Source organism: Drosophila nasuta, chromosome X (genome assembly GCF_023558535.2).
Source record: "Drosophila nasuta strain 15112-1781.00 chromosome X, ASM2355853v1, whole genome shotgun sequence".
Classification (NCBI taxonomy): domain Eukaryota; kingdom Metazoa; phylum Arthropoda; class Insecta; order Diptera; family Drosophilidae; genus Drosophila; species Drosophila nasuta.
Genome location: NC_083459.1, coordinates 14,939,116 through 14,954,923, shown reverse-complemented (window position 1 = coordinate 14,954,923; position 15,808 = coordinate 14,939,116). Strand labels below are relative to the sequence as shown.

Genomic DNA, 15,808 nt, shown 5'->3' with positions numbered 1-15,808 from the left:
TATGATTGTGCCTTTTTGCTATTAAATATCTGTAAATTCACATTAGAGTGACCATGTTTATGTTATATAAATGTACTTTTAGTTTTATGTCAAATCAACTATTATTAATATGAAATTAACTACTATTTAGAGTGACCATGTGTCAAAAATGTATCACATAGTTGTTCAAAAATAATATTTAGAGTGACCATGTATCAATAATTTATCACTCATCTGTGCCCAGAATGAAGGTAAACATGATTTTAAAAATAAAAATATCTGTGGATGCAAATTTAGTAAAATTTTAATTTGGAAGTCATGTAAAATTCAGAGTGACCAGCTTTGCACTAAATGTCTTAATAGTTAGTTAGTATAACCTAAAGTCAGAGTGACCATAATTTGACCATTAAAAATAGCTAAGAATGCAATTTAGAGCGACCAGCTCGGCTCAAAACTCTACTAAAGTTAAACTGACTCATGAAACAACCCCATTAGAGTGACCATGCCAAACACACACACACACAAGTACACAATAATTGCGCGCAGATTGCGATTTGCATTTTGCACAACTGTCTGCATTTAAATGCTATTACTTAAAGCGTTAATTAGTGGGAAAAGCAGCGCCGATTAGAGTGACCAGATAAGGCGCGCAAATGAGTTTGGTGCGCTGCTTAAGGGTGACCACATTTGCATAATTGCTTTTTCCTATCATTATTCAAATCAGACGAAGTGTTTCTCTTGGTTTTGAAGCTTTCCTCGGAACTTGACTGCTTTTTTTTATGATTGTATTTTTTTTACATTTCGAGTTGCACGTTGGCGTTTTGTGGCCACTGCGTCGGCGTCGACGTCGGCGGTGGCGGTGGCAGCGACGCCAGCTGCAACTTCCGCAGCACAGCACAGAGCACAGAGCGAGCTGGCGATTGAAACGCCAACGTGACAACATGAAATTCACATGCCACTTGCTTAACTCTTGTAACATTTTTTTTTCTCTCCCTAGCTGCACGTGGGCTGCAACCACAAAACGTGGTAGATACAAAAATTTATGTAGTTGAAATGTGTGTAGTTAGTTTAGTGGTGCCATATGGCTGACTGACAGGCGATCGGGACATTGTCCAACGACCTTCCCGTGTTCTTCAGGAAATGGCATTAGCTCTCTCTCTTTCTGTTCACACTCTCTGTCTCTCTCTCTCTCTCTCTGTGTCGTACTCCTCATCGGGCTTTGCTGCTAATCATATTAATGCACTGTCCCCACTGTGCGTTAGGGCGCGGCTCTTGCAAGGTTTGGCTTCCACACACACACACGAAAATTAAAGAGGAACTTTGTGTGTGTCTCTCGCTGTCTCCTCTTCTCTCATCACTTTCGCTGCACATTTGTTGTCGCCTTTTATGGGTCACCTTCTTTTTTTCCTTTCCATTCCTTTCCGTTCCTTTCCCTCCACTGTTTGCTGTGTGTGTGTGTGTGTGTGTGTGTTTTTTTTTGGGTCATGTCCATCAGAGCCAACAGCTGGTAATATAATATGCCCAGGAAGTCCGGCGGGAATCCATTTTAATAGCGTTCAACGTTCGCCAAACACCCAACGTCGTCGCTTCCTTCGCAGCAACCCCCTATATAGAACCCCCTACCCCTCCTCCGCCCCCTTGCTGACCAGTGTTGTTAACAGCTTTTTTGCCGCCGCCGTCGCTTTTTGTTTGCTTTCAGTTTCAGTGTCTGTTTTTTTTTCGCACAATATGGGCTCATTAGCACAAACGACTCGGCTCCGTTTCCTAACCTCCCCCATCTCCCCTCGGCAGCACTCCTACTCCCCTCCTTCCCCTCTAGCGGTCACTCGCCGCTGGCAACTAATTAATTATGCCGCTGCAGCAGCGTCACGGGGGTGTATTATTTGCATGTGCGTGTCTCTCTCTCTCTCTCTCTCTCTTGCTGTCTCTCTCACTGTTTTGTGATAATGTATTTCAATGACTTTTTTGTTGTCAGTTTTTGTTTTTTTTTGTTTTTCGGACTCAATTACAACAACAAAGCGTAGCAGGAATAAAATTTGCATTGTATTTAGTTACCACACGCACATGTGCCATCCACAATACACACACACAAACACACACATACACACACATATATGTATATAGATACAACATGTATCTAGCTCGCACTCGTCGTGTGTAGACAGCAGATACATTTACATAGAGAGCTCACTTTGAACACAGCAACAATTTACACCTGAATAAAGCAAAGTGCGAAAAATGCGACTACGGCAAATTGAAATGCTCCACTTTTGATGCCAAACATTCAAATAGGTTTTTTCCTTTTTTAAGAAAAAGTTAAGCTAATAAAAAAAAAACTACAATAGAATGCAAATATAAAGTTCAATGAATACCAAATAAAACTAACTTAATAAAAGTGCTGCAATAGAATGTGATTTAGTAAATATAAATTTAAATGAAAATCATAAACTAATTGAATTACTCAAAAAGTAAAAAAGACAAATAATAATACCCTAATATTAATTGAATTACTTATTTAGACAATGGGTAGAAAGAAAACTAAAAAAAAGGTTGCTCTTACTTCAAATTGCAAAAAGTTTTCTTAAAAACTAGTAAATGAATTCAAAATTGAGTACTAAATTCTATTTTGAGAGAAATTAATAGAAGATAATGAAAACTTTGGCAAAATTATATGCTTATCATTATTAACACTTTTCAATTAACCAGTTTTTAATTTTTTGACAATTGCAAATTTATTAAAACTTGAATTCAAAGTATACAAATTCGAAAATTTGGAAAATCTAAAGAAAAACCATTTAAAAATAAAAACAATTGGGAATGTAATACAACTCAAATAATATTTAATAAATACTATAAATTTAATTTTTATCATAACTTAAAATACAATGTATGTAATTCATTATAAACAAATCAGTTAAAGGTAATTTACAAATTAAAGAAAAATATTAAAACTTGTTAAATTAGAGTTACTTAGAATTCCAACTTTAATATTTCTGAAGGTCTCACTTGCAAATCGCTTCGGAAACAAAATCATTAGTGTTATTCTGCTAATTATACAAATTAAAGTTCTAAGAATAATGTTAAGTTATATATTTATAGTAAACCTATCGGCAGTCTTTTAAAATGATTTCGAAACAAACTTTTGCATGCCACCTAATGATGATATTATACTGTAATTTTAGTTTGTAACTAATATTTGAAATGAGTTGCTTTTGTTTGGGATTAGTTGGCAAGTCTTGAGCTATCGATCGTTGTGTGTGTAGACTCATACGAGTGTATTCACACTATTCACACTGTCGAGGCATAAACATGACACATTTTTGGGTGGCGGAAAACACAAACAAGAAACAAACGAAAAACAGGGCCTAAAAAGTAGCCAAAAAACCGAAAACCCAAACAAAAAAAAAACTGCTAGTCAGAAGAAGAAGTGTTTGAATGTGAGTGAGTGTTGTAAATGAATACATAGCTGAACATTCGAGTGTGTGTGAGTATCGTGAGTTTGTTTGAGATATGCAAATTAGCTGTGGCCTTGACGTGGGCGTCAAACTTTTGGATTTATAACTTCGTTACACTTTTGTTACTTTTTACGTTCTTGTTGTGACACTGTGGGTGTGTGTGTGAGTAAGTGTTTGTATGAATGTGGGAGTTAATATCTTACTTGTAAAAATGCGATACAACTTTTTCCATTTGTCGCCTGACCAGCAAACATATTGTGGATTTCTGTACTCGATCACCCTTCGGGTATATTCTGTACTCTATGGTATATTTTAAATGTAATATATACCAAATGTAGCCTTTGGTATATTTTAGTAGTTTTTTCAGTATTCGAAGTTTGTATAAAAAAGGTATATATCAATAATATACGAAATGTAGCCTGCGGTATATTTTAGTATTTTTTCTGTATTCCAAGTTTGTATAAGAAATAATTTGAATGGAAAATAAGGTGAAAATAAAAGTATATATCAATAATATACCAAATGTAGCCTTCGGTATATTTGAGTATATTTTCAGAATATTATGTTTGTATAACAAATAATTTTGAATGGGAATAAAAACGATGACAAGTATATTGATATACCAAATACAGTTTTTTTTCTATATTTGAGTATATTCTGTACTCTATGGTATATTTTAAATGTAATAGTATAGTGATAAAGATAACTTTAGTATATTTATATATTTTTTTTTACTATTTTGCAGTATATTAATTTTGTATATTTTGGAATAATACCAAATACAATTTTTTCTATATTTGAGTATTTTTTCAGTATTGTAAGTTTGGTCTTAGCTGTTTTATTCTGTACTCTATGGTATATTTTAAATGTAATAGTATAGTGATAAAGATAACTTTAGTATTTTCATATATTTTTACTATTTTTGCAGTATATTAATTTTGTAGATTTTGGAATAATATCACATAGTTTTGCAATTGGGTATGTCACAGTCGAGCTGTAGATTTCTTTCTTACAATTTTTTTTCTTCCTATTTTTCCTCTAGGTGGTTAAGATATCTATTTGCTGGGTGGGTGGCACTATATAGAATATATATATATATTTTTTTTTTGCACACTGAAGTATTGCTTACTTTGCGGCTGCTTTTTGGCGACTTTGCCCATTTGCAGAATTTGTGTGTTTGACTTTCAAATGGCCCATTGATTGACCATAAGGTTTCAAGTCATTTCTTTAGCTCCAAAAAGCGAGTTGGCCATTTTTTTTTTTTGTTGTTTCGCTCTCTTCTCTTTTGCTGGCCATTTGGCAAACATTCATAAATTATTCAAAACAAATAAAAACGAAACGAAACGAAAAAAAAATTGACGCTGAGCGTTTTGGCCTCTTTGGTTCATTGGCATTTCATTTGCCATATTCTACACTCATCTGTTTGTCTGTGTGTGTGTGTGTGTTAGGTGTGTGTGTGCAACTTCCCATTCACGCACACTGACGTGCCAGTCGACCATTCATTAGTTTGAAACTAGTTTCTCTTCTATCTATTGTTGTTGTTCCTTTCTTTTATTCTATTCGAATTCGTTTGTCTTTCCGTATTTCAATTTATTTATTTTAGTTTTTTTTTCCACCATATTTTTTTCATGCTAATTAACAAACGAAACTCATTTAAAACAATAAGCAATTTATTAAAAATACAAACTCGAAATAAATTAAAATATCATAAAGCACACACACATACACGAATTTTGGTATCATAATTATGAACCGTTTGTCATATGCATACCAAATGTTTTGGCTTCAAAGCAACCCGAAGCGAATCGAATCGAATCCAACTGAACCATCGTTTTACTATATAACGAGGTGTTCTTCACATTTTTTTGTTGGTTGGTGTCGCCAAAAAAGATTTAATATCGTATTGATCTTCATTTGATAAGCAATCGACCAAATCTCGTATATTATATTTGCATATGTATGAACACAGCTTAAGGTAGTTAGCAATCTATAGTGTTCTATAAAGACTTCATATAAACCGATTTCGTACAACATTAAATCAATTCCATAATATATAAATAGAAAATGAAGACTAAAATAAATTTTATAGAATTTACAACTCCAAATGTATACAAATTATCTAATCTTAATTAAACGACTGCAGCTGAGGGTCTTAGATGTCATAACTCCTTTTCTTACGAGTCACTTTTTGAGAAAGTAAATCCAGTATTGTAAATAAAATAACTAGTAAGCGATTGTGCAAATCGATATATAGTGAAATAAAGAAAAGAAAAATAAAATAATAATAACATCTTTTATAATAATCATCTTTATGCTAGACTCTATCCTAAGCTTTCATATCCTATACTACCTTAGCTTTAGCTTCGTTTCAATACCTTCACTATATACTCTATGCCCTACAGTTTATTTCCTATTAGTTTGCAACACGTTCTTTGCATAAAACTATAAAGTATTGTACATTCAACAGCCCCATAAAATTCTTTATAAATAATAGAACCACGCACTCTGCCAAGCACATGCTTCTACAACATTTCTTGTTCTACAACACCATATAGTATTTTCTTATAAGTAATGAAAACTAGACTACTCTACACAATGGTGCACAACCCTAGACTGTCCCACGCAACTTTACTTAATACAAAAGCATAGATAACCCTAGACTGACTAAGCAACTACAGAAAATATCGACAACCCTACACACTTCTTAACTACTCTACACGACCCTACTCACTACACAACTATAGGCAACCCTACAAACTTCTAGACTACCCCAAAACAACCCTGAACCTCCCTTATACACATATTCATACAACCTTACAAAATTTTACAACTTTACAACAGCCTTCCAAGTCACATTTGTCACCCACACAAAAATCTCTCAACAACCCTACAACTACGCTACCCTACCCCTTCCCTTCCCCGTCCCCTTCCCCTTCTTCACGCTTCCCCAATAGAAGAAACATTCCGAAATTTTTGGCTGTTGGCATAATTAAAGCAATAAATCTTCAAGTTTTGATTAGCTTGTGGAGTGCTGCTGCTGTTTGGTATTCATTTGTTGAGCGATTTGCGAGATACATATCGCTCTCTCTCTCTCTCTCTCTCTCTCTCTCTCTCTTCGCACTTCCCTCTCTCTCTTTCAGTTAAAATTGTTATGCAGCTCATGTGTTTTTTTTGCAGAGTTCTGTTCTACTTATGTTTCCATTCGCCAACTCTCTTCTTAGACTGTTGTTTCTACAATATTATATTATATTGTTGGTGTTGTGTTTTTTATGATTGCTTTGCCATTGTTCGCATTGTCAAGTGCTTTTTCATTTGCGTTTTACCACATTTTTATTATATGCATATTAATTTTGTATGCCACGACAATACATTGTTTTATTTCACTTGTTCTACCCAAATTCCCCCGCTCTATACATTTCTGTTATTTGTCAAATGTTTGCTTTGCATTTTCTTTTGTTTGCCGGCTTACGTTTTTTTTTTTTTTTTTTCGCTATTTCTATTTGATTATTTGCATTTGTTTGAGAGTATAGTATTACAAATGGATCGCTTGTAGTTGTTGTTGTTGTTGATGTTTGCAATTGTCAGCATTCATTTGCAACTGAAAAGCGACGACGACGACATTGAGAGCGAGACATCATCGACAAGAGCAATCGTTTGTTGTTGTTTTTTTGTTTTTTTGTATTTGCAATTGCGATGCCACTCCCACAAATTGATCGGGCACATGCCCGGCGGTCAATTTTCAATTACAGCGGTGCGAGTTAATCAATCAATCAATTACTGTAATAATGACGAGCTGATTTGTTGTAGCGATTTATCGTTGTTGTTGTTGCTGGCCAACAAAGCCCCAAATGCCGACATAGAACAATGCGATTGGCATAGCAAAAAGCAGCCACCCAAGCTGAACAAAAAAAAAAACTTTTTGTGTTAGCCTTGCAAATTGATAGTTAGACGCCTCCATTAGCCACCCACTCATATCTATATCTTCAGCTATAGCTAATCCGACAAGTCCAAAATTTATGCACAAAGTGTGCCAAGATCTTCAAGCAATAATACATCTTGATCTCTCTCTTTCTCTTGCTTTTTGCTTTTTTCTATTTTCTTCGTTTGATTTTTGGAAAATGTAAAACACGCACTTAACCAAATTTATTGTTATACATTTACATATTTTGCCTGGCATTTTATTATTATTCTTCTTCGCTTTTTGCGCTTTCGCGCCTCTCATCTCCTCTGTTGGCAGGTGGAATAAAGTGCGAAGATAAATTGTGATTTAAATTGTTGTGCCCAAAATTAATGGCGCACATATATCACCAAACAACAAACTGACAAAATGAGTTAATACCACAAGAGTGAGTGAGTGAGAGGGAGGGACAGACAGAGAGAGAAAGAACTGAGAAAACTAGGCGAAATTCATTTACAAAATCACCAAAAGGTCATCGAGTGATCAAATGTTTGAATTGATTGTCGATAGCAGCAAATTTTATAATTGCAGCTGCTGAGTGTGAGCCAAAATGTTATCGATAACACCAGTTAATCAATGAGTAGTTGAATTTTAATGTAATGCTTAGTAATAATGATGAAAGAAAGAGTTATCGATTAATATGTGTTATCGATTGCATAAAATATCGACAAATATAAAACACGAGTAAAATGAGTTATCGATAAATGTGTATTATCGGTTATATAACAAATCGATAAATAAGAAACAATTATTAATGCATAAATTTGAACAATACGATAGATTGCAAAGAATATTAGCAATGAAGCTGTTCCGAGTTATCGATATGCATTTATCGATAGCAATGTAATACAATGCAATCCAATGCAGAGCAACATAATATTTTGAACAATGATTCATTCACTTTTGCAACAGCTGTTTATTGATACCAATGCCTAATTGATTACGCAACAAATCAATAAATCGAAAAATATATTAGCAATAGATATTGATCAGATGTGTTTGCAATAAAAATAATAAGATATTTTTGTAGACTATTGCAAGTTTTATTAGTTTTTCTTGTTATCGATAGCCACATACATATGTACATATATAGTAGATATTACTAAACAGCTGTATCTGTTTGAATGTTATCTTAACATTTACTGGAAGTGAACTTCAATTATTAGTTGACATGGGCTTCACACACACAATTCCTGGAGTTTGAGCGTGAGTCGCGGCACATTCGATAATTCGATTACTCAGTTTCACTGAACTTTCGATGTCGCGGATGCATTACTCAAAAAAACGAACAAAAAAAAAGAAAAAATTCTGTGAAGGGAAACGCAAACTTTGCGGAGCAGAAGAAAAGACCAAATAAATGCATCAGATCAACAAATATTTATCAATTACTCACAACTGAGTCACGGTCAAATGGTATCGTTGTCGTCTTTAGTTGTCTCTATCTCACTTTTTTCTCTGTCTCTCTCTCTCTCTCTCTCGCTCTTGCAAAGTCTAGGTGTGTGTCTTGTTAGGCATTGGGGCGCCGTTTGCATGCCAAATGCAAACACAACAACAACAACAACAACAACAACAAAAAAAAAAGCTGTCCATACGATAATTGGTGTTCATTATCAATGGGCAAATACAGCTCAATTGGAAAACCCTTTAACCGATCGCTTGACATGTTGTAGCGGAAATCCAAAAACGGGTTATAGACAGACAGACAGACAGACAGACAGGCGGACGGACAGACAGACAGACAGACGACAATATTTTTGGGCATGAACTTCCCGTTGCAAGAGACGAGCCTTCAGCTTTATAGTTGTTCCTATGCAATTATGCCATGTACTTAACGTATGTTTTTTTAATTATTATTTTTTGTTGTTGTGTGTGTGTAATGACTTTTTAATGGGCACTGTACTTTGGTCAGGCAATCAATACGCAACACAGCACAACACAGCACACATATATTATTATAGTCATATCTTATCGGCATAGCTGAGGCAACCGAGGGCCTTCAAGACTGCCTAGACCAAAAATAAAAAAACAAAATACCAAAAAAAAAAATTTAAACTAAAACTGAACTAAACCCAAACGGGCTAAGCCTAATTAAACCGGAAGCATTAGATGCCCCAGCTGAGAGTCGCTCGCTGTTCGTGTCTTTTGGCCCAAGTTGTAACTGAGGGCCAACCAGCTTTTTTTTCTGTGTTTTGGGCTTGGTTTTTGGCTTTTTTTTTTTTTGGGTCTAGAGTTTCAGTGCTTACAGTGTTTCAGCTTTCGGTTTCCATGCCAGTTGTCACGCCCCGCCTTTTGTTATGTTTATTGTTTTTAAATTATATGTATAGCCTAAAATAAGAGAAAAAAGCAATGAGAAGAAACTGACAAAAAAAAAAAAAAACACTCAAAATGTGGCCATAAATTAAGTGGCAGATGCGCAGTTCTCTCGCCTCGAATTCAGCATTAGCATTTCGCCTTTTTTTTTTCTTGACGTTTCCCATTTGTATGGAAATGTTCCGAAAAGCGTCATTAAATTACCGAACTGACTGACTAACTGACTGGCTCGCTGACTGACTAACCGACTAACTCACTAATCCGCTTTATATGGCCAGATCTGCGTGGTTGTATCCCACAAATGTTGTTACGATCATACATACTACGTATATCCGAAACGAAGCTGCCAATTAGCCTGTCGTCGGGATTGACTTTGTATTTTTTTTTTTTATAAATTTTGGTGATTTGTTCGTGCTTTTGTTGCGCTTACCTTTTATACTCTTACTGAAGCGGGACTATCGACGTTCCTAATTTTAACGACAATTCAATGTACCAAATCAGTAATACTATAAAGTATTATATTAGTATATTTTTTAGTATATTAGTATATTCTTTAATGAAATTTTAATAAATTTTCTTGATCTTTTCCATATTTAAATGGAACTTTTCTTCTTCGTCAAAATATCATATTTTCATTATTATTGTATTCTTATTATTTTAGTTAATTAGTATATTATTTAGTATATTTTGTATAGAAATTTGAATAAACTTTCTTTCCCTTTTACATGTACATTTAAATGGAACATTTCATTGTCAACTATATAGTAAAGTAGTATATTATTTAGTATATTTCTATACTTTAGTAAATTACAAAAAATGCTATCTGATTTAATAAAATTATATTTAATTGTATTCCTTTTGTCATATGAATTGATAGGTTTTTCATCATTTTATGCTTCAAAATATTATATGATAATTAAAATATACAAATGTGAAGCTCTCTAAATAAATAATAAGTTTCATTTCAATTTCAATTAAACTCTGCTGCCATTAGAAACTTGAGTTTATGTTCTTGATTCTTGAAACTCTGTCTTAATATACATTTAAATTAATTTGTCTGCTTCGATCATATCGTAAACTTCATTGATTAAATCTAAAGACAAACGCATCACATCGCATCGATTAGTTTGTTGCTTTTGTAGTGTGACATTAATTGAGGGCATTTGATCGTGTTGGCGCACAGTATTATTCGTTTTATTTTTATTTTGGGTTTCCTCGCAAACTTTGTTGTCGCAAATTTGGCAAGTTTTGAATCAGCTCAAAGGTAGCGCCATTAATTAGCTGATCCAATTCGACTTTGGCCCGCAGTTTGTTGCGCTCTGCTCTAATTAAACGATTATTATTCAATTACGAGATAGACACGGCGGCACATTTCATTCATTTTCATTTGGCATTCTATTCAGTTTCGGTTTCCCCCCTCTCTCTCTCTGTGTCTCTCTCTATCTTTTGTTCGCTTCTTCAAGTGTGATTTATGTGCAACGCCCACGCAAGAAATGAAAAAAAAAGAATAGAATACTATAAAACGATCGTTTTATCGCTTATCATTGCAGGGTTTTTCCTCGGCAAGCCAAAAAGGTCAAATTCTCTATTCTAATTGACAAAAAGTTGCGCGCTGTGTGAAACGTTGTTCAAACGATCTAATGATCCAACAAATTCACATTGGACCCATTTCCTTGGCATAGTGCCAATCAATTTACGTCAAGCGCTTGATTGGTCCAACCTCTTAGACCTCCACTTTGCCCTCCCCCCTCACTTTTGTGCGGTGGCAGAACTCCCCACCCCGGCGCTCGATTAATGAAATTAGACAATCAACAGAGCGAGAAAGAGATATGAAACAGAGACAGAGAGAGAGAGATAGAGAGAGACTCGAAATAGTAGAACGAAAAATTAAAATCACTTAATTAAATAATTTTTAATGTGCTTCGTTGTGCGTTTAATTGTTGCCATTGTTGTTGTTGTTGTTATTGCCATAGCTAAAATTAAGTTTTATTTTGTTGCTATTTTTTTGTTGTGTGTGTCTACTATTGTGTTTTATGTCTGCACTTTTTTGTTGTTGCTTGTTTGTGGAGCAGCTGTCGTTTGTTAATTGCAAAGAATGACCGTTAAGAGAGCTTGTTGCTTCATCTTCATTATACAAATTGGCATCTATTTTTGTTGCTCTTGTTATTTGTTGTTGCTCTCTATGCAAAGTGGCAACTCGCATTCTGGAACTCAGACGCCACTTGGGCTAGATGAAGGCCACGCGATATGCGCTAATTGATCAGCAATCTACACACACACACACACACACACACACAACCCACAACTGATCAGCAGCGATAGAGTGGGAGAGAGCGCAAAAAAAGAGGAAGCAAAAGTTGAGAGACGATTTGAGTAGAAGAAACCAAAAACCACAAAAAAAAAAAATCAGTCATATGACAAACAATAGTTGTCATCGATCTGTAACACAAAACTATCGATCGTTATGCTAAACCAAATAAAGCTAGTAAACTAGTAAGAAAGTATGCTCGACAGTGAGATACCCGGTGTCCATTGTGAATAAAAGCAAAACGATGCGGTATATATTTTAAAAATACCAAATTAATATACCACAAAAATACTAAAAATATAACAAATTATCTATTTGGTATATTGACATTGCGAAATTCATTTTAAAATATACCTAGTGAATATACCACAAAAATACTAAAAATATACCAAATATTATACTTTGTATATTGATGTACTACATTCAAATTTACTAAAATACACCGAAGGCGATAATTGCTACTTTGATACATTCAAAATATACCGTGGGATAAAAAATATACCATGGAGAAGAATTTCTTAAATAATAACACCCTTCCACCAAAAGAACAGGAACCAACTAAGCGACAGAGAGAGGAAGAGAGAGCGAAAAGTTTCGACTATTAAAACAATAGATTTGCTTGTTCTATCGATCGAGACAACAATCGATCACTCGATTTTCGAGAACTAGTCGCATATATACATATAATATAGCCATAACATGCAGAGAACAGATTCACAGATCAATATCAGTTACTTTGTAGCTTTTATGGCGACTAAGTTAACTAACAAAATTTATGCAAATGCAAAAAAAAAAAAGATAAACTAGGCAATCAAAATTAATGATAATTGCCAGGAGAGAGAACAAGAACTTGTGCAATTATCAGTGCGATCAAATATCGATATACAATATATTTAAGATTATAAAGTATGCTTTCAAAATGATTTTGTTGTAGAGATTGAATTAAGAGAGATAAGATAGAGATGAGTCAACTGAATGAGTGACTGAGAACATTCAAGAGTCAAAAGGGAGATAAAGACTGAGAGAATGAGATTTGCGAATGTTCTAGCAAAGTGTGTGTGTGTGTGTGTTATCGATTGTGGCGCTGTCTTGTCGAACATAGATCACTGTGTTTACCCATGATGTCTGTCCGTCTGTCTGTCTGTCTGTCGTTGTAGAGGCAGCAGACGTGCCAAGGCTAAGGCTAAGGCAACACACACACACTCTATACCACTGACAATTCCAATTGCTATCTTATGTCAATGGGTTAACAAACAAATAAACGAACTAACAAAAGAAGCGAGCACATTGCTCGACGAATTACATATGTATATACATGTATATTGTATACTATATATGCTCATACTTACATTATAAATCTTATGGCTGCTAATGAGACTCGTAAAACGCGGCACGAACAACAAAAAATACAACGAAACACTGAAACGAAACAAAAAGAACAAAAAAATACTAATAAATGATTAGCAATAACAAGTGTTTGTTTTTGTTTTTTTTATTGGCAAACAACTTAAAGTAAGAAAAAAAAATCCATGGAATTCATTAGATGCTGTTGGCAGTTTTGCATTTCATTAGGGTTTCAATTGAACAGAAAACAACAAAACACTGATTGCAAGTCTTGCAAGCATTAATCTGCCTAACGATTAACCATTCATTCAATTCCAATTGAACTTTAATAAAATACACATTTTACACTTTAGCTGTTAACATATTTTCCAATCACTTCATGATTGAATTGAATGCATTCTAGCATTCTTTTTTTCTTTGTTGCACCAGTTTCAATCGCAACAAAATAATTTGCAAAAATTTTTAAAGCGTTTACTTTGTTACACAAATTAACATTTAATTTCGCATTCAGCTTGTTTTAGAAATAATAATTTCAATACTGCAAATCGCTAAACTTGACATGATTTTCATTTGGTATATTTTTATATGGTGTCATAAATTTGCAATTTGTCAATTAAAATGTGCAAGTTGTTTTTCGAATTTTTAAATATATGCAATGAATTTGTTATTGTATTGACGAAAATTAATTTTAATGTATTTTCTTAATTCAAAATATTTTTCTTAACTATATGGTATATTTTTAATAATTATAACAATATACCAAATCTAGTTCGTGGTATATTTTTAGAGTATTTTTGTAATATATTTTTTCGGTATATTTTAAGAAAATACCGCTATGCTATAATGATTTCTTGGTTTAACAATTTGTCGTTTTTTGCCTCATTTCACTTTCAATTTTTGGCACCTTAAACTTCCAACAAACTTTCAACAATCCAACATATTGTAGGCGTGGCTGTGCCATTTTTTTTTTATTTTTTTTTCTTGGATCTCTGGCATCTTTGAGGAGCTTCTCTTTTTAGCAGGTCTCTAAATAAGCACTGCAAATTGTTGTTAATTGCAGCTAATTGAAGTTTTGCACATTTCAATGCACAATTTTGTGAGAATTCGCACAAAATAACCAAAACGCTTGAAATATGTACAATATTTTTTATGATGATTCGTTGTGTATGCTTCTTTACGCCTTTTGGCATTTCAAACAGAGAATTAATGTGGCAACGTTGCAAATCCTCAGCAATCGTTGCAAATTAGGTAGCTCTTTCGATTTGTTAGTTTAACAACTTTTGTGCACTCGGAGTTACCAAAAATTGAAATTCATACAAACACAAACACACACATTACACACACAGACACACACACACAAGCACACACGAAAAACCAAATAAACAAAACGTATTTCGTTTTGGTTTTTTGGTCTTCTGTCGTATTTGCTTTTAAGATTTAAGCCAAATTAATGTACAGCGACTAGGGGGAGACTATACAGCTCTTCTTCTTCCTCTGTCCCCCCCACCCACCTTCCCTCATCATTTCTCCTCCCCTCACTATACCGTCTGTCTGTTTGGGTTTTCTGTTTGTGTTTGCCTAAAAAATTGGCGCTACCTACGCGCGCTTGTTTTTAGCGTCTTTGTCTTTAGCTTTTGCTTTTTTATTTTTGGTGTGTATGTGTTTTTTTCTTTTTTTTTGTTTTTGTTGTTATTGTCGAGACTATGTGTATATTTTGTATATTTTTCACGTCTTGTCTTCTGCCTGTGTGTTTTATTTTTGCGATGAATCATGCCGCAGAGCAAGAGAGAGGGAGAGAATCGTCGCTTAATCAATAATCATCAATCGTCTTACATACAGTAAATAACCAAAATACATGCCACGAGAGCTAGTTGATAATGGATGGCCATAAGCTGCAATTATTGATGGGCCAAAAGCTTCGCAGCTTCGCATTCAATTACACAAAACTCGAAAGTCTATTCGCTTTTTGCTAAACGTTTTCTTTACTTTTCATCTTTTTACAGCCCCCCAAAAGGAAAACAAAAATAAGCAGAAAATACAAAAAAAACGATTGCTGCATTTTATGGTAAGTCAAAGTGCAAGGACAAAGTCACAATAAATGATTGAATGACTGACTGACTGACTGACATGGCAGCGACTCATTAGGCAACTATCAATAAAACGTCTCTAGACGATTCGTTTTATGATCAGCAATTAATAAGATTTGCATACAATTTTCCATGCAATTTAATAGCTCTCAACTTACAAAAAAAAAACAACAAAAAAATCACAAACTAATTGAATAGAATTTTATGCTAAGCCTTAGCTAAGGTCTCAGCTCGATGTTAATGCCATCGCAAACACACTGCTTCTATACGCTATTGTACATTTATTTCAATTCAATTTGTAGTGAGGAATCGAATGTATTCAAATCCTATTAGGCCTATAAAAGAAGTATTTCATTTATTCTAATTT

General features: G+C 34.1%; 1 protein-coding gene across 2 annotated transcripts in view; it reads left to right on the top strand.

Moving 5' to 3' along the window:
* Positions 1–15,808, top strand: part of LOC132795253 (activating transcription factor 3) — a 59,854-nt gene that overhangs the window by 14,442 nt on the left and 29,604 nt on the right. For both annotated transcript variants that reach the window (XM_060805872.1, XM_060805875.1), the window contains one exon: positions 15,358–15,419. The gene's annotated coding sequence lies outside the window, so the exon portion shown is untranslated. The remainder of the gene's footprint in view (positions 1–15,357; positions 15,420–15,808) is intronic.